Consider the following 26,037-nt stretch of genomic DNA (forward strand, 5'->3'; position numbering starts at 1 on the left):
CTGGGATGCTGTGAATGGCATCCACGTTTGACTGGAGTGGGTATATACCGTCAGCCGACAACCGAATCCCCACAAATTCGATCTCTGAAACAGCAAAGACACACTTTTCGCCATTCAGTGTGAGCTTGTGTTTTGCTAGAGCCGTGAAAACTCTGTGAAGGCGTTCGTCGTGAGTGGAGGTCGAGGGCCCATGCACGACGATGTCATCCAGGTAGATGGCCACCCCAGGAATGCCCGCGAGCACAGAGGACATCATCTTTTGGAAGCAGCTGGGTGCAGAGCTAAGTCCAAATGACATCCTGGTGTCCCGAAAGACGCCAGCGTGTGTCACAAAAGCAGTGAGGTCCCTGCTGCTGGGGTGGAGGGGAACCTGTAGATAGCCCTGTCGAAGGTCCAGTTTCGAGAACAGGATGGAACCATAGAACTGCGCTGTGAGTTCCTCTGACGTTGGCAGTGGATATTTGTCAGGGATTACGGCCTTATTCACTGCTCGAAGATCGACACAGACACGTAGACCACCTGACTTTTTTGTTGCGACCACCAGGTTGGAGACCCATGGGGAGGCATCAACTGGTTCGATGATGCCAGCTTCCAGTAGCTGCTTTAGTTCAGCTGTGACCCCGTCACGGAGAGCAAGCGGGATGCGGCGCAGTGGCTGAATGACAGGGGTAACGGTGGAGTCAACCATGGGCTGGTGGGTGAAGGCAGTCAGGCAGCCCAGACCCTCGAAGAGTGCTGGCCATGTTTGGCGCCACAGTGAGGCGACGTGCAGAATCGCAGACCCACCGGTGTCCAAGAGAGAAAAACCCAGGTCAGTGAAAAGATCCACTCCCATCAGGTTAGCTCCTTGGCGTGCCAAATGAAAACAAAAATCTGGCAAAGCTTTTGTTCCATAGCGTACAGTGAGGTTGACTGAGCCCACTGGTCCAATTTTTGAATTACCATACCCGCAAAGGGCAGTGGAGGGCGCAGAGAGTGGCAGGGAGCTGAAAAAGCATTTGAATGTGTCCACATTCAGCAGTGAGACGCTGGCACCGGTATCCAACAACAGAGGGATGCACACATCATTCAGGTTAGTTGTGCATGACTTGAAAGCCACTACTGGCCCAGAGCTCATGATGTGAATTATAGGCCAACTGCTTGAGGACTGAGAGTGTTCATTTGTAGCAATAGGGGCAGAGCGGCAGACATTGGCAAAGTGATTTTGTTTTCCACAATTGTGACAGGCTTGGCCGCGCGTGGGGCAATTCTGCGCTCTGGTAGCATGTGAACGAGATCCGCAGTTTCCACACTGTTGCCGCGGTAGCGCGCATTGCTGCCGTTGCGCGAGCATTACAATGTCAGAGCTGTCGGGGCCGAGGGCGCTGTCACTGGTTGTGTGTGCTAGTTTCGCTGCACATTCGGCTGCAGACTCCACTTGAAAGGCAATGTTGACTGCCTGTGACAACGACAGATCCTCGGACTTGAGTAACAGTCTTTCACGCACTCTCACGTTGTTGGTGTGCTCTATTAGTTGATCACGCACCATCTCGTCTTGTAGTGCACCGAACTTGCACGAGCTAGCTAACTCCCTCAAATTAGCCACCGATTGATGCACCGACTCACCGGGGAGTTGGTGACGCTGTCTAAAAATGAATCGCCGCAGGAGGGCATTTTGTGGGGCAGAGAAGTGTGCGCTTAACAGAGCCACAGCCACATCATACGTTTGAATTGAGTCTGCTGCACATAATGTCCCAAGAACACGCTGGCCCTCCGCTCCCAAGCAATGGGATAACAGTGCCTTTTTCCGTGCTGTACTCACATTTTCTAGTCCAAGAGCAATGAGGTAGGTTTCAAAGGACTGTAACCAGCGAACCCATGGGATCGGGGGCTCACCGGGTAGTGCAAGGAAGGGAGGAGGTGGTGGAAGAGAGATTTCAGCCATCCTCGTAGCCAAATGTTGCATTGGCAAAGATAATCCAGAGGCCGTATGCAGAGCTCAGTTCATGTTGCTTTTAATGGCTGATCCAAACACACTCTCCCAGGCCAAAGCAATCGAATACCTATATCCAATGTCAGACACAATACAACGATAACAGCACTATCAAACTCCATGTGCTCAGGCCAAGGCAATCGAGTACCTATCACCAATGTCAGACATAACAGGCAAAGCAACACCTGTCAGACAGAGGGACCGGGGAGCAGGTCATCTCTCAGCACCTTTGTTGACCTGCTCAATCCACTCTCCTGAAAAGCGACAAGAAATCCCTCAGCATTAACAGCCCGTGTTATCCCTTCACCACTCCCTTCATTCTGCATTAAGGAACAGTCAAACCATTCAGACAACCTCTGTATCACTGACATTCAGACAATACAGACTTGCTAGCTACAATGATAAGAAACCATACACCAAACTTCCAAATGTGAAAAGGGTGATGAATTTATTTACAAATAGAAGCTTGAACTAAAATCTCTTGACACCCAAATGCCAGCCCATAGTGCTTTCCTTAACAGAAGGTTGACTAACTCTGCTCCTCTGACGAGGTACTGCCCCTGGTGTCTTCAGTGGAAGGGGCTGTTTCTCATGTGGGGACCCGTGAGATGCTGGTGGCTGGCAATGTCATGGAGTTTGAGGCTGACAGGGCCTGCAGCAGACTGCAGCACCTCAGCTGCTGCCGGGTCAGAAGGGTCAAGGGGGTGGCGAGGGAGCAGACATGCTGACATCCTGAGAGAGGGCAACACCTGCCACTCACGCTGGGCCACTGCCACTCCAATGGGGCTGCTGATCATCACTTTCACTGAGCTGTGGAGGGCAGACTGCAGAAGATGAAAGCCCCTACCTGCTTACTTCACCAATCCATCCAAAGGTCGACATCTGACTAACCAAGGTGATCATCTGACTGTCCAAGGTGGACATCTGCCCATCTCAAGGTGGACATCTGACTGTCCAAGGTGGACATCTGACTATCCAAGGTGGACATCTGACTGTCCAAGGTGGACATCTGACTGTCCAAGGTGGACATCTGCCCATCTCAAGGTGGACATCTGACTGTCCAAGGTGGACATCTGCCCATCTCAAGGTGGACATCTGACTATCCAAGGTGGACATCTGACTATCCAAGGTGGTCATCTGACTGTCCAAGGTGGACATCTGACTATCCAAGGTGGACATCTGACTATCCAAGGTGGTCATCTGACTGTCCAAGGTGGACATCTGCCCATCTCAAGGTGGACATCTGACTGTCCAAGGTGGACATCTGCCCATCTCAAGGTGGACATCTGACTATCCAAGGTGGACATCTGACTATCCAAGGTGGTCATCTGACTGTCCAAGGTGGACATCTGACTGTCCAAGGTGGTCATCTGACTGTCCAAGGTGGATATCTGCCCATCTCAAGGCGGAGTACAGGTATGAAGACGCTGTGCTTCAGCAGGCAGGCGGTCACTGAACTTTGTCACCTGGTGCAGCAGGAATTGGAACCAAACACCAGGGCACACACAGCACTGCCTGTGACTGTGAAGGTTATTGTGGCTCTCAATGTCTATGTCACAGGCTCATTCTAGGCTGTAACATGTAACATCAGCAACATCAGTCAGTTTGCTTCCATACGGCCATCAAGCAAGTGATGGATGCCCTCTTTGCAAGGAGAAAGCAATTCATCACCTTCCCTATAGAGGCTGCTAATCAGGAGCAGAGCGCGCTCGGATTTGGCCGCATCGCTGGGTTTCCCCAGGCGCAGGATGTCATTGTGTGCACACACATTGTCCTGCATTCTCCCCTTCCAGAACCAACCATGCTTTTTAACAGGTAAGAGCTCCACTGCCTGAATGTGCAGCTGGTCTGTGACCACAAGCAGCAAATAATGCAGGTCTGTGCCCGGTTTGCTGGCAGTAGTCATGTTGCCTTCACATTGCACCAGTCCCCAATTTCTACCCAGACCAGCGCATGTCAGGCTGGCTCCTTGGTCACACTGAGACACACGCGAGCTGCACAGTGCCCAGCAGTGAATCGTTCCTTTTATCCAGTGTGTAATGCACATGTGGCGGCCAGGAGAACATTGGAATGGTCGAGTCTGGACTCTGGAGGTTACAAAAGAATGGATGAGGGTTTCAGCAGCAGATGTGGTGAGGCAGGGGTGGAGCTGGGTGATATTCTTAAACAAATCTCTACCCCCGACACCGGACCACACAGGAGCACAAATGTCCATTCATTTGCTGGCCCTGAGGGTCACAGACTCCTTAGTCCAACTTGATATCTCCAAAATAACAACAGAAGACATTGGAAAAACTCAGCAGGCCAGGCAACATCCGTGGAGAGAGAAATAGAGTCAACGTTTCAGGTCGAAACCCTTCTTCAGAACTCATATATCCAACACCATCTTAAAAACTTATAATGCCCTGTGCTTCCACTGGTACACTGTGTGGGCTATTCCATGCTGACAAGTTGTGTCAGGGCTGAACTAGATTGGATCTGAGGCGATTCTTCTTTTCCCAGAGAATTGTGGACCTGTGGAACAGGCTGCCGGCTCGTGCGGTGAACGCCGATTCGCTGAATTCCTGCATTGGGAGCTGGACCTGTTTCTGGCTGGGGCGGAGATCATCTTATAGGTTTCCTGTCAGGAAACTCAGGGCCAATGCGATCTCTTGGACTAGTTTCGATCGCCTAAGGAGGTTGGAGAAAAATTCTCAAATTTTCCCCCCTAATTGGCCTGGGCTTGTTATCTGTTTTTTTGCCTCTGCCAGGAGATTTCATGGTGGATGGGGAGTGTATGGATCATGATGCTAAGACATCACGACGATATGGGACAGGTTGGATGGACCAGAAGATGTTTTCTTGGCCGTCATTTTTGTAAGATTGTATCCTACATCACACATCCCATCTTTGACCTGTCTTTTCCATTGTCCGGTGTTTATGCTCTACACAAGCCTCCTACCACCATACATCATCCCCCCCTATCAGCATATCCTTCTATTCCTTTCTACCTCATGTGTTTATCTAGCTTCCCCTTAAATGCATCTATACTATTCGCCTCAAGTACTCTGGGGAAAAATTCGGTTGGTTGCGCCACCCATTAGCGCCTAAAGAGGTCGAGAAGTGGGGCGCTAACCAACTAGCGCCCGGGCGCAGCGAACCCTGCGCCTCTTCCCAAATTGAGCGGACATTTAGTGCCGGCGCTAAACTGTAGCGCCCACTTACCAGCGCACGCAGATCATGACGTCATTCCAGAGTGCAACGCCCTTGGGGCGCCCCGGTCCGGAAATTCAGTGGCGCTCCCTGCCTTACCACCTGGCGCTAGCAACGACTGGTTGAGGGGACCGTTATGCTGTCTGAAAGGGACTGGGGAGCGCTATTTAAAGGGGAACACCTCCTGCCTTTTTTGAAGGTGACATTTTTGCACCACACATTGTGAGAGAGAGAGACAGACTTCTGGAGAGATTCAGCGCTGTGTGAAGGAGTTTTGCAGGTTGGTTTTGATTTGCCCTTCCTTGTATCGATTTAGAAGAGACTGTGGGGGCTGCACTCTGAGCTCTTTCCCTGGGTCTCTCCATTGTTCTTTCCAGCAGATTTGATGTACAGGTCTCTTCAGGCCGAGATTCAGGCCGAGATTCAAGGCTGCAATGAGCAGGATGTGGATGGAGAGCAAGATCAACCCTCCCCTTTAAGATAAAAACAGAAAATGCAGGAGAAACTCAGCAGGTCAAGCAGCATCTGTGAAGAGAGAAACAGATTTAACGTTTCAGGTCGATGACCATTCGTCAGAACTCCCCTTTAAGAATTTGACGGTGCCAGTGTGTCTGTGTTCCATTGCTGACTGAAATCACATGAGCTTCGCCAGCACTGTGAGGTAGCGCCTCGCTCCGCTGGATTAGCGCCTTAAAACTGTCGTGCAGTGCCTGATTTAGCGCCGCAATCACCCTCAGGGGCGCAGGTACCCAATTTCGCAGGAGGTGGCGATAATTTGCGCCTGACGCTAAACTTTGCGCACCACCAATACTAGCGCCCCAAACGGGGCAATACCGAATTTCGCCCCCTGTGTGTGGTAGCGAGTTCCACATTCTTACCACTCTCTGAGTAAAGAAGTTTCACGGAGGGGATCTTCTGAATTCCTTATTGGATTTATTAGTGACTCTCTTATATTTATGACCCCTAGTTTTGGACTCCCCCACAAGTGGAAACACCTTCTCTATGTCTACCCTATCAAAGCCTTTCATAACTTTAAAGAGTTCTATCAGGTCACCTCTCAGTCTTCTCATTTCCAGAGAAAATAGACCCAGCCTATTCAGTCTTTCCGGATAGTTATAACCTCTCAGTTCTGATATCATCCTTGTAAATATTTTTGCACTTTCTCCAGTGCCTGTATATACTTTTTGTAATATGGAGACCAGAACTGTGCACAATACTCCAAGTGTGATCTAACCAAGGTTCGATACACGTTTAACACAACTTCCCTGCTTTTCAAATCTGTTCCTCTAGAAATGAACCCCAGTGCTTTGTTTACATTTTTATGGCATTGTTAACCGGTGCTGCTACTTTAACTAATTTGTGGATCTGAATCCCTAGATCCCTTTGCTGCTCTACCCCATTCCAAGGAGTAGGCGGCCTCCTTATTCCTCCTAACAAAACGCACCACCTGTCCCAGTGATGGGGACCTGAACTCTTTCTGGTGTGAGCAGCCTGCTGGTATGTGCATGGTGTACAGATGTGGAGCTACGCTCCTTCTACTCCCTTCAGGAATGCTCGTGTCCCTCAACTCACAAAAGCACTCCCTATGATCCTGCGTCACGGTGAATTTCCACATCCAAACAGCTTCCTCCTAACCTCTGAGAGTCAGGGGGCGGATTTTAACACCCAAGAATGGGTGGGATAGGGTTGGCTATAAATTGAAGAAAATTGAAGCGCGACCGACACCCGGCTCCAAAGTGGCCACTTTCGGGTTTCACCGTGTTTGGCTGTGTGCGAGGAACTCGCTCGCCAGAGTCGCGCAATCGTTAGGACAGGCGGATCGGCAATTAGCACAGCATTTAACATGATAATTATATGGAAATGAGGGGGATTTCAACTCATTTCAACTTTCCTTCGGACTAAACGCCTCCAGCACGGGATTCCCGGGGCTCGGGAAACTCGCCAGTGAAAAGGAGGAGAGTTTCAGTTGCACTTCATGAGGGTCATTGAAGTTTAGATTGCCCAATCTCAATAAATGCTCAGTGCTTATAGCTGCTTGGTTAGTGCCCTCTGGCAAACATTTAGCAGAGAGTTCTTGTCAGCAGACAGGTATTGGAGGAGTTTGGAGGCTTTCAAACGGACACCAGCAGGATGGGAGGCCCCTTGGATGTGTTGCACAGGAGGGAGGGATGCACAGGGGGAGGTGCAAGGGAGTGGGTGCACAGGAGGGAGGTGGAAAGGATAGGGTTGCATGGGAGGTGGGTGCACGGGAGAGAGGGGTGCACAGGAGGGGGTGCACGGGAGGTGGTGCAAGGGAAGGATGGGTGCATGGGAAGGGGGGAAGGGGTGCACGGGAGGTGGGTGCACGGGAGAGAGGGGTGCACAGGAGGGGGTGCACGGGAAATGGTGCACGGGAAGGATGGGTGCATGGGAAGGGGGGAAGGGGTGCACGGGAGGGGGTGCATGGGAGCGAGGGGTGCACGGGAGGGGGTGCACGGGAGAGAGGTGCACGGGAGGGGGTGCATGGGAGAGAGGGGTGCACGGGAGAGAGGGGTGCATGGGAGGGAGGTGCATGGGGAGAGGGGTGCACGGGAGGGGGTGCACAGGAGGGAGGGGTGCACGGGAGGGGGTGTACGGGAGGGGGTGCATGGGAGGGGGTGCATGGGAGGGGGTGCACGGGAGGGGGTGCACGGGAGGGGGTGCACAGGAGGGGGTGCATGGGAGGGGGTGCACGGGAGGGGGTGCACGGGAGGGGGTGCACAGGAGGGGGTGCACGGGAGGGGGTGCACGGGAGGGGGTGTACAGGAGGGGGTGCATGGGAGGGGGTGCACGGGAGGGGGTGCACAGGAGGGGGTGCACGGGAGGGGTGCATGGGAGGGGGTGCATGGGAGGAGGTGTACGGGAGAGGTGCACAGAAGAGGAGCTGAGGTTGCAGGAGGCACTACCCATGTAACAGAGTCTACAGACAAAGACTCAGCTTCCTTGATCTCTCGGAAGAGCAGTGCTTCTGCAGGCTGAGATTGACACATCAGGTGGCCGCTGGGATACAGCACCTGTGTCCAGCTGAGCAGGGCTTGGAGTGGATTGGACCCCCAGGTGCGGACACTCCACAGCTGTCCCTGCCACCAGCGTCTGCTCGTGCTCACTTGTGAGGTGTGAGTCACCAGGTGAATATCCAACTAGCTGTTGAAGTGGACCCACTGAAGTGGGAGTATCAGCGCTGGTGCATGGCTGTACGTCCTGTGACGGTGCACCCTCAGAAGCAACGAGGTCCTCTGAGGAATCATCTTCATGCATGTCCTGCAACACTTGCTGTACGAGTGAAGGCTCTGGAAGACGAAAGAAAGGGATATGATTGGGTCGTTGCAAAGTCACAATCTTGACAATGACCATACTCAGTCTTTTCATAGTTTACGCATTGGTGAAATAAAGTCAGCATATGTGTGCCAGAGATATTTGTAATTCTGTCACCAGCTATCTCCGAGCTACCTGTCTCTCCCTCTCCGACTGAGAGGGATGCAGATGTGCCACTTATCTCCAGGGTCTCCTCCACTGCATCTGTGAGCTGGACTATTTGTGGTGGCCCACCTCCACTCCTCTCCCTCTCCCTACAAGAGTAGAAGAAACAGACCTGTGAGTGAGTGAAGGTGAGGTATTCACCCCATGGATGCAGTGCATTTGGTGAGGGTGACTATGAGATAGATGCATCACATTGTGTAAGGATTGGAGTGAGTGGCGACGGTGGATGGATACAGGGGGAGGTGAGGAAGTGCTCAGAAAGGGAAGGCTGGGTGGTGCTGAGCGTTGAGTGGGTGCGAGGAGTGATGTGATGGGGCACGCTTGGCAAGACAGAGTGAAGGGGCGGGGACTTAAAGCACAGGATATAGATGAATCAGCACTTTTCCTGACCTGGTTAGGTCATTAAATAACCTCCAACACTGCATCCAAGACTGGGGCACTACGCTCCTGCTGCTCACCTCCTCAGCCACCTCCAACCATAACGTCTTGGTGGGAGCCGCAGGTTTCCTCCTCCCATTGCTGGGGAAAAGTATGTCTCTCCTGCTCCCGACTGCGCCCAGCAGTAGTTCCAGTGAAGCGTCATTGAATCTGGGGGCTGCTCTTGCTCTATGTGCAACATCCATTGTAAACACCTCCTGGCTCCCCAATTTCCATATCTACACTGTCCCTTTAAGTAGAGCTGAGATCGCCTCATGCGGGTGTGCATCACGCCCGCTGCGCAGCTTAGAGACGCCAAACCCAGCAGTCAAGATTTATTGCCTCAATCAAGCTGAAATCGGAGAATCCGACTCGATAACTTTAGTTCCAGGTTTCGCGGACACAATCCCCCTCCTCCCGCTCAGAACCCACATACATTAATATCGGGGCCAGAGTCTCTGTTCACGGCCAGTGTTCTGCAATGTTCCCTTTAATTTTTTTGAACGTGCGCGGCCCCTTTAAGGGGCTGCATGGCCCATTCAAAATACCGCACGGGAGCTCTTAAAGGGAACATTGGTTTTCTGTTGTAGACTTTAGGCCCATCGGACCTGTACTAATACGCCAAAATCTCACCCCCCACTGCCCTGGATTTTAATTAAAATCTTTCCTTCCAATTTCTTCCACTCACTCTTATTTACTTCACTCCAATTTAAAAGATCCATCTCACTTTATTTTCTTTTTCTTTAAGAGGCACAATTTTTCTTTCTTCTCAAATGAATCGTCTTAGACTGGTATCCCCTTTCTGGGTGCTTTGCCCTTTTCTTGCCATCTTTATTCCTGACCGTGTGTGATTGCCTCGATCTAGGAGCCGGGATAAAGCTGGGGAATGTGTGTCAGGGAAGGTGGAAATGCCCAGGTTTAAATTGAAGCTTTTTGGCACTCCCTTGTGGCGAGAGTCATTCTGTGCAGCACTTTTCTCTTGAGTTCTCAAATATTTGTATTTCTGTTGTGTCTATGGAGCCATTCTGCCCACTGTGTCTGTCCATTGAATGTACTGTACTATTATTCACAAGGGATCTTCATCCTCATGTGTATAAATTGCAAGCATTGTCTGGCCTCTTGTGTATCCTTCCTCTCTTTGCCCCACTATTGAAGGCTGTACCTTCAGCTACCTAGGCCCTAAGATCTGAAATTCCCTCCCTAAATCTCTCTGCCTCTGAGTCAGAAGGTTGTGTGCTCAAGTCCCACTCCAGAGACTTGAACACAAAAATCTAGGCTGACACTCGAGTGCGGTACTGAGGGAGTGCTGCACTGTCGGAGGTGACACCTTTCGGATGAGACATTAAACCGAGGTCCCGTCTGCTCTCTCAGGTGGACATAAAAGATCCCATGGTACTATTTTGAAGAAGAGCAGGGGAGTTATCCCCAGTGTCCTGGCCAATATTTATCCCTCAACATAACAAAAACAGATTATCTGGTTATTATCACATTGCTGTTTGTGGGAGCTTGCTGTGCGCAAATTGACTGCTGCATTTCCTATATTGCAATATAGTGACTACACTTCAAAAAGTACTTCATTGGCTGTAAAGCGCTTTGGGACGTCCGATGGTTGTGAAAGGCGCTATAGAAATGCAAGTCTTTTTTATCGTGCCTGTGCCAGCTCTTTGGTTAACAGGAAGATATCAATCTCAGATTTAAATTGAACATCAATTGCCATTTGCGGAAGAGAGTTACAAACTTCTACCACCCTTTGTGTGTAGAATTGTTTCCTAATTTCACTCCTGAAAGGTCTGGCTCTAATTTTTAGACTCTGCCCCCTGGTCCTAGAATCCCCAACCAGCGGAAACAGTTTCTCTCTCTCTACCCTATCTGTTCCCCTTAATATCTTGAAAACTTCGATCAGATCACCACATAACATTCTAAATTCTAGGGAATACAACCCTAATTTGTGTAATCTCTCCTTGTAACTTAACCCTTGAAGTCCGGGTATCATTCTGGTAAACCTACGCTTGTAGAAAGTATATACAGACCCTTAATTTTAATATTTCTTGAAATGCTTTGTCAGGTAAAAAGGGTTAAGAAAGTGAAATAAAGTTGATGAATGTACGATAAGGCAGGAAACATGGTTGTGACTGCAGGGGGTAATGATAGACAACAGAGATAAACAAACCCCCTGAGTATTGTAGACATGGTGTCTCTGGTGACCTTTCTGAGGTGAGAAGTCAAACCTTTGAAGTTTTGAAATGCAGAATACGACGGAACTCATGAACCGAACCAAGTGGTTTTCTGCCACCTTTGTAAACTTTAGGAGTGAATGAACAATTTTGGGCTGTGATAAGGACAAACTGAATAATAGTCACACAGGATGTGCGATTGTAAATGTTTGACAGCTCAAAACAGCTCAGACCAACTTCTTCTTAGGCAGTCCCTCGGAACCGAGGATGACTTGCTTCCACATTAAAAATGAGTTCTCAGGTGACTGATGAGTCCAATGCGGGACCTACAGTCTCTGTCACAGGTGGGGCAGACGGTGGTTGAAGGGGCGGGTGGGTGGGATGCTTGGGTTGATGTGCGCTCCTTCCGCTGTTTGCGCTTGGCTTCCGCTTGCTCCTGGCGAAGAGACTCGAGGTGTTTGGCGCCTTCCCGGATGCTTCTCCTCCACTTTGTGCGGTCTTGGGCCAGGGATTTCCAGGTGTCGGTGGGGATGTTGCACTTTTTCAAGGAGGCTTTGAGGGTGTCCTTGAAGTGTTTCCTCTGCCCACCTGGGGCTCTCTTGCCGTGCCGGAGCTCCGGGTAGAGCGCTTGTTTTGGGAGTCTCGTATCGGGCGTGCGGACAATGTGACCCGTCCATCGGAGCTGATCGAGCGTGGTCAAAGCTTCGATGCTGGGGATGTTGGCCTGAGCAAGAACAACACTAAAGGAACATTTCACTGTCTCTGAATGAATGATTTAATACAAAAGACAAGGAAAGCTGTATAAAACACGCTGGCTAAAGAAAATCAGCACTGTATTTAGAAGAAGGTGGCTTGGCCAGTCATCTCACCTACGAGGATCAGGCTGCAGTCAGAGGAAGGAGGGTCCAGGCCAGTTTCTTCGCTTACGAGGACCTACAATCAATGCTGGACCGATCATTGGCGGGTGGTTGCATGTCTGATTTCCTGTAATATTATTGGTGAACTGCTCGAACAGTGGTTGCGGTTTTGAATCTGTCTTAGGAACAATAAAAGGTTAAAGACAGAACCCGTGTGTCTGGTGTAATTTCTCATAAGCCTCAAGTCCGAACTCGATAACCTGTTGGACGGGGCGAGGGGTAATTCCACACGTCTTACACACTGCACTCCCTCCGAGGCCAATATATCCTTCCTAAGGTGTGGGGCCCAGAACTGCTCACAGTGCTCCAGGTGTGGTCTAACCAGGGCTTTGTACAGCTGCAGCATAACTTCTACCCCCTTGTATTCTAGTCCTCTAGATATAAAGGCCAGCATTCCATTAGCCTTTATGGTTATTTTTTGTACCTGTTCATGACAGTTTAATGATCTATGTACCTGGACCCCCCAAGTCTCTTTGGACCTCCACTATTTTTAGCTTTTCACCATTTAGAAAGTGCCCTGTTCGATCCTTTTTAGGTCCAAAGTGGATGACCTCACATTTGCTTACATTGAAATCCATTTGCCACAGTTTTGCCCATTCACTTAATCTATCAATATCCCTTTGTAATTTTATGCTTTCATCTACACTGCTTACAATGCCGCCTATCTTTGTGTCATCGGCAAATTTGGATATATGACTTTCTATGCCATCATCTAAGTCGTTAATAAATACTGTGAATAGTTGAGGCCCCAACACAGATCCCTGCGGGACACCACTAGTCACCTCCTGCCAATTTGAGTACCTGCCCATTATCCCCACTGCCTGTCTCCTGCCGCTCAGCCAATTTCCTAACCAGGTCAATAATTTGCCCTCAATTCTGTGGACTTCTACCTTAGATAACAGTCTCCTATGTGGGACTTTATCAAATACCTTCTGGAAGTCCATATAAATAACATCCATAGACATTCCCCTGTCCACTACTTTAGTCACCTCTTCAAAAAATTCAATCAGGTTTGTCAGGCATGACCTACCTTTCACAAATCCATGCTGGCTCTCTCTGATCAACTGAAAATTTTCGAGGTGTTCAGTCTATCCTTAATTATAGACTCTAGCAATTTCCTGACAACAGATGTTAGGCTAACTGGTCTATAATTCCCTGGTTTCCCTCTCTCGCCATTCTTAAATAGCGGAGTGACGTGCAATTTTCCAATCTAAAGGGACGGTTCCTGAATCAAGAGAACTTTGGAAGATTATAGTTCGGGAATCTGCAATGTGCTCACCGACTTCCTTTAAACCCTGGGATGGAAACCATCTGCCCTGGGGATTTGTCACTCTTTAGTGCCATTATTTCTTACTGTTACTTTACCTATGTTAATTTTATTGCGTCCCTGTCACCGATTCAATATTAGTTTTTGGGGGATTTGTGGAATGCTATCCTCTTCTACTGTAAATACTGATGCAAAGTAATTATTCAACATGTCCGCCATTTCCCCATTGTCATTGACAATATCACCGCTTTCAGCTTTTAAGGGGCCAACGTTGCTCCTGACCACCCTCTTTTTCCTAATGTAACTATAAAAATTCTTTGTATTGATTTTGATATCACTTGTCTTCCGACACCTTCTTCCTTCGGTTACTGACCATCACAGTGTCCTCTTGGCCACAATGCTGAAGCAAGCAAACTTTCCAATCCAACATTATCCAAATATGCATTCAATATGACATCAAGAAATCTACTAATCACCCTTGTGCATTCCCTTAGTGACTGCCTTGTGTGTGTGCCTTTGCCTATCCTACTGATAGAGTACTTGAGTTGCCATAACCTACAGGGCTACGGACCAAGAGCTGTAAAGTGGGATTAGGCTGGAGAGCTCTTTTTCGGCTGGCACAGACATGATGGGTTGAATGGTCTCCCTCTGTGTCATAAGTTTCTATGATTCTATGATGTCACGCAGTGCTACCCCAGTGGCTGCAGCATGGCTGGTGAAAGGCTGCTGACTTTCAGTGTGGGACACTGCAGATGGCCTTGCAGGACAACCTCCCGGAGCTGGTGGCTGGGAGAGTCAAATCAAGTGATGGTGTTTTTTCTTCACTCTCCTCTCCCTCTTCTTGGGCAGGCTTGTAGAGTCCGCGCCTTAATAATACACGGGCTGCGGGAGAACAATAAAACAGGTATTTTACTGAACAGAGAGTAAACGTCAGACTGAAGTACAGAAGCCTGCTAGGGCTTTTTATACAGGTGTGGTCACTGCCGGTACTGCAGTATAAAATCAGTTCTTCTCTTAAAGGTACATACACAACAATTCCTCCCCTTTTAGATAAACAGTACATAACATTCATTTAACAACTAAATAATAACTAATTACAATTACAATTTTCTCGGTACTATATACATCAACTGAAATAATTATTTATAAGTTCAGTCTTTGAGGAGGCTTCCTGATCCTGACTCGATAGCGCCTTTCTCGAGTATCCTGTTCTTGCGGTGGAGTCGATTCTGGCTCATTGTCATTGGTTGGTTCGTCAGCTTCCAATACCACTGCTTCTGAGGTAGACGCAATCTGTACTTCGGGTTCATTACCAGGTGCACATGCTCATGGTATAGGTTTGGCTTGTTCCTGTGACTCTAGAATCTGGTCAGCATGGCGTCTCACGATGCTCTCTCCAACGTTCACTGTGTACATTAGTGGTCCCTGCTGTGTGCATATTGTTCCTGGCTACCATTTTTCTGTTCGGTAGTCGCGGGCCAAGACTGGTTGTCCTATCTTGAAGCTCCTGGTTGGCTTCTCGTTGATGTGCTGGAATTGCTTATCCTCAACATCTCGTCTTATGTTTGGTTTGAGCAAATCCAGGCCACATCTTAGCCTTCGGTTGAAGAACATTATGGCTGGAGCTTGGTTGGTGACTGCATGTGTCGCAAACAAGAAATTATCTACCTTGTGTTGTGGTGGTATGTCGTCGTTATACATCCCCTTTATTGCCTTTTTAAAGGTCCGAACAAACCTCTCAGCCAATCCATTTGTGGCTGGATGATATGGGGCAGATGTGTCATGTTTCACCCCATTATTCCTCAGAAACCTCCGGAAATCCTCGGACACAAACTGTGGCCCATTGTCGGAGCAAATCTGTTCTGGCAAGCCATTCCTGGTGAAGATGGTCCGTAGGACAGCAATAGTTTTCTCCGTGGTGGTGGAGGACATTTTGATGACCTCTGGCCATTTCGAATGGGCATCTACGGCGATTAGAAACATTGAGTCCATAAATGGACCAGCAAAATCAATGTGTACCCATTGCCATGGAGATGAGGGCCACTCCCATGGGTGTAGAGGGGCCTGTGGTGGTGCATTTTGGACTTTCTGGCATCCTGAGCAGCTCTTGGTCAGGTCCTCGATTTGTTTATCGATTCCCGGCCACCACACATAAGCCCTGGCTAGGCTTTTCATTTTTACCCCTCCCAGATGACCCTCATGAAGCTCATTGAGCACTCTGTCTCTCAACTTGGGTGGAATTACCACTCGGGATCCACACATCAGGGTCCCCCGGCACACTGACAGCTGTTCTCTCCTTGGCGAGAATGCTGGCAACAGTGAGTCGCCATGTGCTGGCCATCCCTTCACCGTCAAATCATAGACCCGAGAGAGTGTCGGGTCATTTCGGGTTTCCTTCTCTATACTTGAGTTTGTAACAGGCAAACATTCGACTATGGTCGCATGGAATATCTCAACAGGGTCCACTGCAGGTGCTTCCTCTACCGTAGGCAACAGTAGGCGCGACAGCCCCTCAGCGTTTCCATGCTGCTTCGTACCCTTGTACTCTATGTCATACTGATGTGCCCCTAGAAAAAGTGACCATCTTTGCAGCCGTTGCGCCGTCATCACCGGAACGCCCTTCTTTGGGTTAAAAATGGAGACCAGGGGCTGATGATCAGTCAGTAGGGTGAATTTCTGCCCGTGCAGATAGTGATTGAACTTCTTCACCCCCCACACCAGGCTGAGGGCCTCCCTGTCAATCTGGGCGTAGTTATGCTCGGCTGAGGTTAACGAGCGTGACGCAAAGGCTATTGGCCTCTCTGAACCGTCAAGGAATTTGTGTGACAGCACCACTCCAATGCCGTAGGGAGACGCATCACATGCCAACCGAATCGGTAGTGTTGGGTTGTAGTGGGCCAATACTTCTTTTGAAGTGATTAGGCATTTACATTTCTGAAAGGCACGCTTACACTCATCACCCCATTTCCATGTTACTCCAGTTTGCAGCAGGGCGTTCAGTGGTTGCAGAATTGTAGATAAATTCGGCAAGAACTTATGGTAGTAGTTCACCAGCCCGAGAAACGACCTCAGTTACGACACATTTTCCGGTGCTGGAGCCTTGACTACAGCCTCAATCTTGTCTGGCGACTTATGCAACCCTTCCTCATCAATCATGTGGCCACAATACGAGATTTGTTTCCTGAAGAACTCGCATTTGGGGCGGTTGGCTTGTAGCCCATATTCCTGCAATCTAGTGAGCACCTGCTCCAGGTTGGCAAGGTGTTCACTGTCACTTTCGCCCGTAACCAGGATGTCATCCAAATAACACTGGGTCCCCGGGATCCCTTGCAGGACTTGTTCCATCGCCCTCTGCCAAATAGCCGGGGCTGATGCTACCCCGAATACCAGTCGATTGTACTGATAAAGGCCTTTGTGAGTGTTTATCGTGAGGTATTTCCTAGATGCTTCTTCCACCTCCATTTGTAGATACGCTTGGGCCAGATCAATCTTCGTAAAGCGTTTCCCTCCAGATAGTGAGGTGAAAATATCTTCTATCCGTGGAAGTGGATATTGTACTGTGTGCAGGACTGGGTTCACAGTTACCTTGAAGTCCCCACAGATGCGAACCTTCTTCGGCTCCCCAGGCGTGCTGCTCAATGATTTCTTCATTACAGGAATGATGGGTGTGGCCCACTCGCTCCAGTCCACCTTGGACAGCACACCCGAACGCTCCAGACTCTCCAGTTCTGCTTCAACGGCTGGGCGGATCGCGTATGGCACCGGTCTGGCCTTAAAAAATTTTGGGTTTGCGTTATCTTCGATTTTTATCGTTGCCTTTACTCCTTTTAAAGTCCCAAATCCTTGTTGGAACACCTCTTTCGCGTCAGTTAGAATTTGTGACAGTCGCCCAGGTGTGACGTCTTCATCCTTTTTGTCAGTCACAGTTAGCGCCTGAATGGAATACCAATCCAATTGTATTTTTCGGATCCATTCATGTCCCAATAATGGTGGTCCTCCATCTTGTAGTATATATAGATACAGTTTCTGTGTTTCCTTGCCGTTGTATTTAACTGGCACCCTTATTTTTCCTCTGGGGTAGACTTTTTGCCCCATGTATGCCTTCAATACAATGGACGTGTCCTTTAAGGGTATGTGTGAGAATAGCCGCTCATAGTCTCATCGATTCATGATAGTTAGGGCTGATCCTGTATCCAATTCCATCTTTACTTAGGACCCTGCTATCATGAGGGTGACCCAAATGGTTCGGTGATCCTCCTTTGCGATCATGTTGTGTAACTTTAGACAACTTAGTCTCCTGCTCCCGGAGTCGTTATCACTCTCCTGATCTTCCGAACTACTGTCTGTCTTTATTTTACTTTCTTGTACTTTTCCTTAGTAGTTCTTGTAGTGTTGGTTTTCTTTCCCGACCTGCAGACTCTTGCTATATGTCCCATTTTCCCGCATTGCCTGCATGCTTTGTCCTTAAACCAGCAGTCCTTCTGATCATGGGTTGTTCTGCCGCAGCGATAGCACTTTTCTGCTCCATACGCCATTTCGTTAGCGCTGTATTCTTGTGGTTTCTGTTGTACTCGGAGCAGCGGGAGCAGAGGAGGAGCAGTCGGGTATAAAAACCCACGACCAGCGAGGCCCGAGAGCACTCAGAGCAGCGGGAGCAGAGGAGGAGCAGTCGGGTATAAAAACCCATGACCAGCGAGGCCCGAGAGCACTCGGAGCAGCGGGAGCAGAGGAGGAGCAGTCGGGTATAAAAACCCACGACCAGCGAGGCCCGAGAGCACTCGGAGCAGCGGGAGCAGAGGAGGAGCAGTCGGGTATAAAAACCCACGACCAGCGAGGCCCGAGAGCACTCGGAGCAGCGGGAGCAGAGGAGCAGTCGGGTATAAAAACCCACGACCAGCGAGGCCCGAGAGCACTCGGAGCAGCGGGAGCAGAGGAGGAGCAGTCGGGTATAAAAACCCACGACCAGCGAGGCCCGAGAGCACTCGGAGCAGCGGGAGCAGAGGAGGAGCAGTCGGGTATAAAAACCCACGACCAGCGAGGCCCGAGAGCACTCGGAGCAGCGGGAGCAGAGGAGGAGCAGTCGGGTATAAAAACCCACGACCAGCGAGGCCCGAGAGCACTCGGAGCAGCGGGAGCAGAGGAGGAGCAGTCGGGTATAAAAACCCACGACCAGCCAGGCCCGAGAGCACTCGGAGCAGCGGGAGCAGAGGAGGAGCAGTCGGGTATAAAAACCCACGACCAGCGAGGCCCGAGAGCACTCGGAGCAGCGGGAGCAGAGGAGGAGCAGTCGGGTATAAAAACCCACGACCAGCGAGGCCCGAGAGCACTCGGAGCAGCGGGAGCAGAGGAGGAGCAGTCGGGTATAAAAACCCACGACCAGCGAGGCCCGAGAGCACTCGGAGCAGCGGGAGCAGAGGAGGAGCAGTCGGGTATAAAAACCCACGACCAGCGAGGCCCGAGAGCACTCGGAGCAGCGGGAGCAGAGGAGGAGCAGTCGGGTATAAAAACCCACGACCAGCGAGGCCCGAGAGCACTCGGAGCAGCGGGAGCAGAGGAGGAGCAGTCGGGTATAAAAACCCGCGAGGCCCGAGAGCACTTGGAGCAGCAGAGAGCAGCGAGGAGGAGCCCGGCTTAAAAACCGGCGGCAGTTGCGAGGCGTACCAAATCAACAGCAGAGGAGAGGGGTAAATAGTAATCAGTGTGTGACGTCACCAGGGAGCAGCTGGTGCAGTCGGGAGAGCAGGAGGCCAGTAACTCTTATATAGGTGGAGCTGTTGCTAAACCCGAAACACTACAGTGTAGTGTCTCCCACCCTTCCACCTCCTCTAACCTTTTAGGGGTTAGGGGAAGTTGAAAAGGTAGGTTCAATTTATTTTATTTCAGGAGCCTAACCTAGGTGGAAAAGGTTCCAGGACAGGAGGCGGCAGTGAAAATACAACACCAGAAAACAGGTAGGTGACTGGTTGGTGAGTACTTTCACAAACTTATTCTAAGTAGAATTCAATAATTAAGCTAAATCGTAGTAAATAAAAGGGTCTTGTAAGGGTTAAGTCACGGAAGGGCAGCTCAGACCCGTGTCATGCTCCTCCTGTGCCATGTGGGAAATCAGGGACACTGTCCCTGACAACTATGTGTGCAGGAAGTGTGTCCAGCTGCAGCTCCTAGCGGACCGCATGGCAGCGCTGGAGCTGCGAATGGACTCACTCTGGAGCATACGCGATGCTGAGGATCTTGTGGATAGCACATTCAGTGAGTTGGTCACACCGCAGGTAAAGGCTAGCTCAGACAGTAAATGGGTGACCAAAAGGCAGGGTAAAGGCAGGAAGGTAGTGCAGGAGTCACCTGCGGTCATCTCCCTCCAAAACAGGTTTACCGTTTTGGGTACTGTTGGGGGAGATGACTTATCAGGGGAAGGCACCAGCAGCCAGGTTCAGGGCACCATGACTGGCTCTGCTGCACAGAAGGGCAGGAAAAAGAGGGATAGGGCTATAGTGATAGGGGATTCAATTGTAAGGGGGATAGACAGGAGTTTCTGTGGCCGAGACCGAGACTCCAAGATGGTATGTTGCCTCCCTGGTGCAAGGGTCAAGGATGTCTCGGAGCGGGTGCAGAGCATTCTGAAGGGGGAGGGGGATCAGCCAGTTGTCGTGGTACATGTAGGTACCAACGATGTAGGTAAAAAGAGGGAGGAGGTCCTACAAGCTGAATTTAGGGAGTTAGGAGCTAAATTGAAAAGTAGGACCTCAAAGGTAGTAATCTCTGGATTGCTACCAGTGCCACGAGCTAATAAGTTTAGAGAGAGTAAGATAGATAAGCTAAATACGTGGCTTGAGCAGTGGTGCAAGGGAGAGGGATTTAAATTCTTGAGGCATTGGAACCAGTTCTTGGGGAGGAGGGACCTGTACCAAGGGGACGGTCTACACCTGAACTGTGAGGGAGCCGATGTCCTCGGGGTAATATTTTCTAGGGCGGTTCGGGAGGATTTAAACTAATTTGGCAGGGGGATGGGAACCTAGGTAGTGGAAAAGAGGGAAGTCATATGAAGTCAGAAATAGATGGTAGAAAGGTGAGAAGCAATAAGCAAAGGAGAGAAACACAAAGGGCCAAACTAATTCATAATGAGAGTGTGAAAAAAGCAAGCCTGAAGGCTTTGTATCTTAATGCTAGAAGCATTAGGAACAAGGTGGATGAATTAGTTGTGGAAATAGAGGTAAACAAGTATGATTTGATTGGGATTACAGAAACGTGGCTGCAGGGTGGGCAAGGCTGGGAACTTAACATCCAGGGATATACAATATTTAGGAAGGATCGGCAAAAAGGTAGGGGAGGTGGGGTAGCATTGCTGGTAAAGGAGGGGATTAATGCAATGGAAAGGAAGGATATTAACTCGGATGAAACGGAATCTGTATGGGTAGAAATGAGAAATAGCAAGGGGAGGAAAACGTTAGTGGGTGTGATATATAGGCCTCCAAATAGTAATATGGAGGTGAGGGAAGGCATAAAAAGGGAAATTAGAGAAGCGTGCGATAAGAGCACAGCTGTCATCATGGGTGACTTTAATTTACATATTGATTGGACTACCCAAATTAGTAAAAATTCTGAGGAGGAGGAATTCCTGGAATGTTTTCGGGACGGTTATCTGGACCAATATGTCGAGGAGCCGACTCGAGATCAGGCCATTTTAGACTGGGTATTGTGCAATGAGAAGGGACTTATCAGCAATCTTCTTGTACGAGGCCCCTTGGGTCAGAGCGATCATAATATGATCGAGCTCTCAGTCGAGATGGAGAGTGAGGAAATTGAATCAGAGACTAAGGTCCAGAACTTAAATAAAGGGAATTACGAGGGTCTGAGACGGGAATTGGGTAAGATTGATTGGGTGGTGTTTCTGGGGGGATTGACAGTAGAGAGACAATGGCAAGCATTCAAAGATAGAATGGAAGAATTCCAGAACATGTTTATACCGGTTTGGCATAAAAATAAACCTAAAAAGGTGACTCAACCGTGGATAACGAGGGAAATTAGGGACAGCATAAAATAAAAAAAAAGGGCATATCAACTGGCAAAAAAAAGCACCAGACCGGAAGATTGGGGGCAGTACAGGATACAGCAAAAGAGGACAAAGGGATTAATCAGGAAGGGGAAAATAGAATACGAAAGTAAACTTGCAGCAAACATAAAGACAGACTGCAAAAGCTTTTATCGGTATATCAGGAGGAAAAGACTGGTAAAATCCCAAGTCGGTCCCTTGCAGTCCGATTCGGGAGAATATATAATGGAGAATAAGGAAATGGCAGACCAATTAAACTCATACTTTGGTTCTGTATTCACAAAGGAGGACACAAATAACCTCCCAGGAATATCGGCAAACATGGGGACTAATGAGAGGGAGGAGCTGACAGAAATTAGTATCTCTAGGGATATGGTGTTGGGTAAGTTGAGGGGACTGAAGGCCGACAAATCCCCGGGGCCTGATAAACTACATCCTAGGGTACTTAAGGAGGTGGCCCTGGAGATAGCAGATGCTCTAAGGATCATCTTCCGGAACTCCATTGACTCGGGAACAGTACCCGTGGATTGGAGGGTAGCTAATGTTACCCCAATATTTAAAAAGGGGGGTAGAGAGAAAGCAGGGAATTATAGACCAGTAAGCCTTACATCGGTTGTGGGCAAAATGCTAGAGTCCATTATTAAGGATAAAATAGCGGAGCACTTGACAAATGGGGAAAGGATCGGACAGAGTCAACATGGATTTACAAAGGGTAAATCGTGTTTGACTAATCTGCTGGAATTTTTTGAGGAAGTAACTGGTAAAATAGATGGGGGAGAGCCAGTGGATGTGGTGTACCTTGACTTCCAGAAAGCCTTCGATAAGGTTCCACACAAAAGATTATCATGCAAAATTAAGGCACATGGAATTGGGGGCAAAGTATTAACGTGGATAGAGAACTGGCTGGCGGATAGAAAACAGAGAGTTGGAATAAACGGCTCGTTTTCGGAGTGGCAGGCAGTGACCAGCGGGGTGCCGCAAGGATCTGTCCTGGGACCCCAGCTGTTCACAATATATATAAATGATCTGGATCAGGGAATTGGATGCAATATTTCCAAATTCGCTGACGACACTAAACTAGGAGGAGGGGTGGGCTCTGATGAGGATGTCAGGAGGCTACAGTGCGATTTGGACAGGTTGGGGGAATGGGCGGATACGTGGCAGATGCACTATAATGTGGATAAATGCGAGGTTATCCACTTTGGGGGTAAAAACAGGAGGGTAGATTATTATCTAAATGGCAATAGATTGGGAGATGGGGAAGTGCAGAGGGACCTGGGTGTTCTTGTGCACCAGTCACTGAAGGAGAGCATGCAGGTGCAACAGGCGATTAAGAAGGCAAATGGTATGTTGGCCTTCATATCAAGGGGGTTCGAGTATAGGAATAGGGATACCTTACTACAGCTGTACAAGGTGCTGGTGAGACCGCATCTGGAGTATTGTGTACAGTTTTGGTCGCCCCATCTGCGGAAGGATGTTCTTGCCATGGAAAGAGTGCAACGGCGATTCACCAGGCTGATACCTGGAATGGCGGGAATGACCTACGAAGAGAGATTAAATAGTTTGGGCTTGTACTCACTGGAGTTTAGAAGATTGAGAGGGGATCTCATCGAAACATATAAAATTATGGCAGGCCTGGACAGGCTGAATTCAGAGAGAATGTTTCCAATGGCCGGGGAGCACAGAACCAGGGGCCACAGTCTAAAAATAGCGGGCAAATCATTTAAAACAGAGATGAGGAAGAATTTCTTCACTCAAAGAGTGGTGAGCCTGTGGAATTCCCTGCCACAGAGGGCTGTGAAGGCTAATTCAATAAATATTTTCAAGAGAGAATTGGATATATTTCTGAAGGCTAAGGGGATTAAGGGTTACGGAGAAAAGGCGGGGACGGGGTACTGAACTGGTAAGATCAGCCATGATCTCATTGAATGGCGGAGCAGGCTCGAAGGGCCGAATGGCCTACTCCTGTTCCTATCTCTATGTATCTATGTATTTCCGCAGCTCCCTGTGCTGCTGCTTTGTAGGATACTGCCACGCTGAAAGCCTGTTCTAGCGTCAGGTCCTTTTCCGAAAGTAGTCGTTTCTGGGTTCCTTCACTCTGGAGCCCGCAGACAAACTTATCCCGTAAGGTGTCTGCCAGTCCTGCTCCGAACTGGCAGTGCTTCGATAACTTGCGTAGTTCCGTAAGATAGTCAGCATTGTTCTCATCTCTGTGCTGGTTTCTTTTATGGAACTTGAATCTTTCTGCTATCAGCAGCAATGTAGGGTTTAGATGTTCCTGTAAGATATTAACAATCTCTTCAAAACTTTTCTCCATTGGTTTAGCTGGGGCAATTAAATTCCGCAATAGGCCGTACGTTCTCGCGCCCATTAAATTTAATAATACCGACGCCTTCTTTCCATTGGCCACCTCATTGGCATTGCAGTTCACTTCAATTCTTTCCACATACGTGGTCCAGTCTTCTACCTCGTTGTCGAAAGCAGTGATACTGCCACTCTTTGGCATCTTGGGTGATTTAAAATGGTGCCTCCTGCGCTTTTTCTTCTTCCCCCAATGGAATAAAATGGCGCCTCCCGTGCTTTTCCTTCTTCCCCAATGGAATAAAATGGCGCCTCCCGTGCTTTTCCTTCTTCCCCTCATTGCCACGCTGCTCCTAGCGTTCTACATGGTAATGGCGGTGACCTGCGGCTTCGTCGTGTCTCACTTTTCCTTCCCCTCGTTTATTTTCTCTCCGCTGCCCAGTTCTTGAGCACCGACCGCGCCCTGTGCGCTCCACCCTCTCTCTCTCTCTTTCCTCCCAGCGACGCTGCGCGGCCCCTTTGCAGAGCCGCTCGATCGAGCTCGAGCCCGCCGCAGTCTGGAAGGGTCAGCGCACTACCTGCTACCAGCACGATTTGCTGGAACACCTTGACTGGGGAGCCAAGCCCAGCTCTCCACAGCCTCTCCCGCAATTCTCCGAACTCCGATGGATCCTTGGGCGGTTGCCCGCGGTCGACGCCCGTTGCTCTGACTTCGACCTCCAAGAAACTTCTTCTCAGGGAAAGATCCCCATGAGGTGATGCAGTACTGCAGGTGAGTTCGAACCTGCTCGTCGCCACTGTAGAGTCCGCGCCTTAATAATATACGGACTGCGGGAGAACAATAAAACAGGTATTTTACTTAACAGAGAGTAAACGTCAGACTGAAGTATAGAAGCCTGCTGGGGCTTTTTATACAGGTGTGGTCACTGCCGGTACTGCAGTATAAAATCAGTTCTTCTCTTAAAGGTACATACACAACAAGGCTGGATTTCTTTGGTGTTTGAACTGAGGAAGGCAAAAGGGTAGGGTTGTGGTGAGGGGAGGGCGGGAAAGCAAGAGCTGCATGCTTACACTATGCGCAGCTTGTACATCAGAAGATATTGTGGGATGGGGGGGAAGTGGGATGTGAGAAGGAGGATAATGCACAAAGCTGGAGTGCTGCATGCGAGACCTTGGGTGCCCTTTCCCTGGCTTGCTGAGCCATTTGTGATAGTGCTGAAGCACTTTTACCATTTTATGTGTAGAAGGCAATTCAGCTTTAAGAGCTAAAGACTGACATTGTGGAATCATTTTAATGCTTGCTTTTTTTGAAGGCAGCTGAGCCCTAAGAGCTAAGGACTGCCTATTTTTAAATTATACTTATTTTTTTCATTTTAGAAGGCAGTTCCCCTTTAAGGGCTTGAGACTGCTTTCTAAAATGAAAGGCTAGCTTTAAGATAACGCTGCCTCGTTCCAGGGACGTTACGGCCATGTTACATTGGGCCTCCAGCATACTGTTCTGTGCCCGGATCATTTAAATCAGCAGGCAGCACCAAAATAACGATTCTACTCAATCTCTCCTCATAGGACAGCCCTCTCGTCCCAGGAATCAATCTAGTTTGTCCCACCTAGTTTTCTCTGCACCTTGTCTCTCCCCTCTAATGCTGCGTCCTGGTGCCCCTCCGCCAGTGTGTGTTTTATTGTTAGCTTATTTTCTTCTTCTGCTTTTTTCCCCCCTGTTTTGACCCCCTTGCCTTTGTGAAGCAGCAGGAGATTGTGAAAAAAAAATGGGCAAAGGAAAGCAAGAGAGAGAGAGAGAGAGAATGAGTGCAGGAGCGAGCAGCAAATAGGCTGTTGATTAATTAACAGCAGTGTGAGTGCGCAGAGCTGTGAGCAGCCTGTGGTGGCAGCAAAAGCCTACTGCACCTGGTATTCCCAGGCGGTCTCCCATCCAAGGCTAAATGAAATTACTGCCTTGTAATCCCTCCAAGGTTTCCATTACTCTCTCTAAATTGAATGTAGAATTCACGTAGCGAGAAGGTTTCTGCTCAGTAAATGATATAAAATACAATGAGCTCAGTGTCTTAATTATGCTTAGTACACGTTTCACAATTCAGATGTCGACTGGTCCAAATGCAAACAAGGTTTGAATTTTTGGGACGTAAAACCCAAATGTTATTAGATGTGTTTCAATGACAAGTGCGTACTATCATCATTGCTGGTTGTGTTAGATTTAGTATATGAAGTTTCCCTTTAATCCTATCTTCTCC

Source organism: Somniosus microcephalus, chromosome 22, assembly GCF_052327205.1.
Source record: "Somniosus microcephalus isolate GS21.2 chromosome 22, FLI_Smic_1.0, whole genome shotgun sequence".
Lineage (NCBI taxonomy): Eukaryota > Metazoa > Chordata > Chondrichthyes > Squaliformes > Somniosidae > Somniosus > Somniosus microcephalus.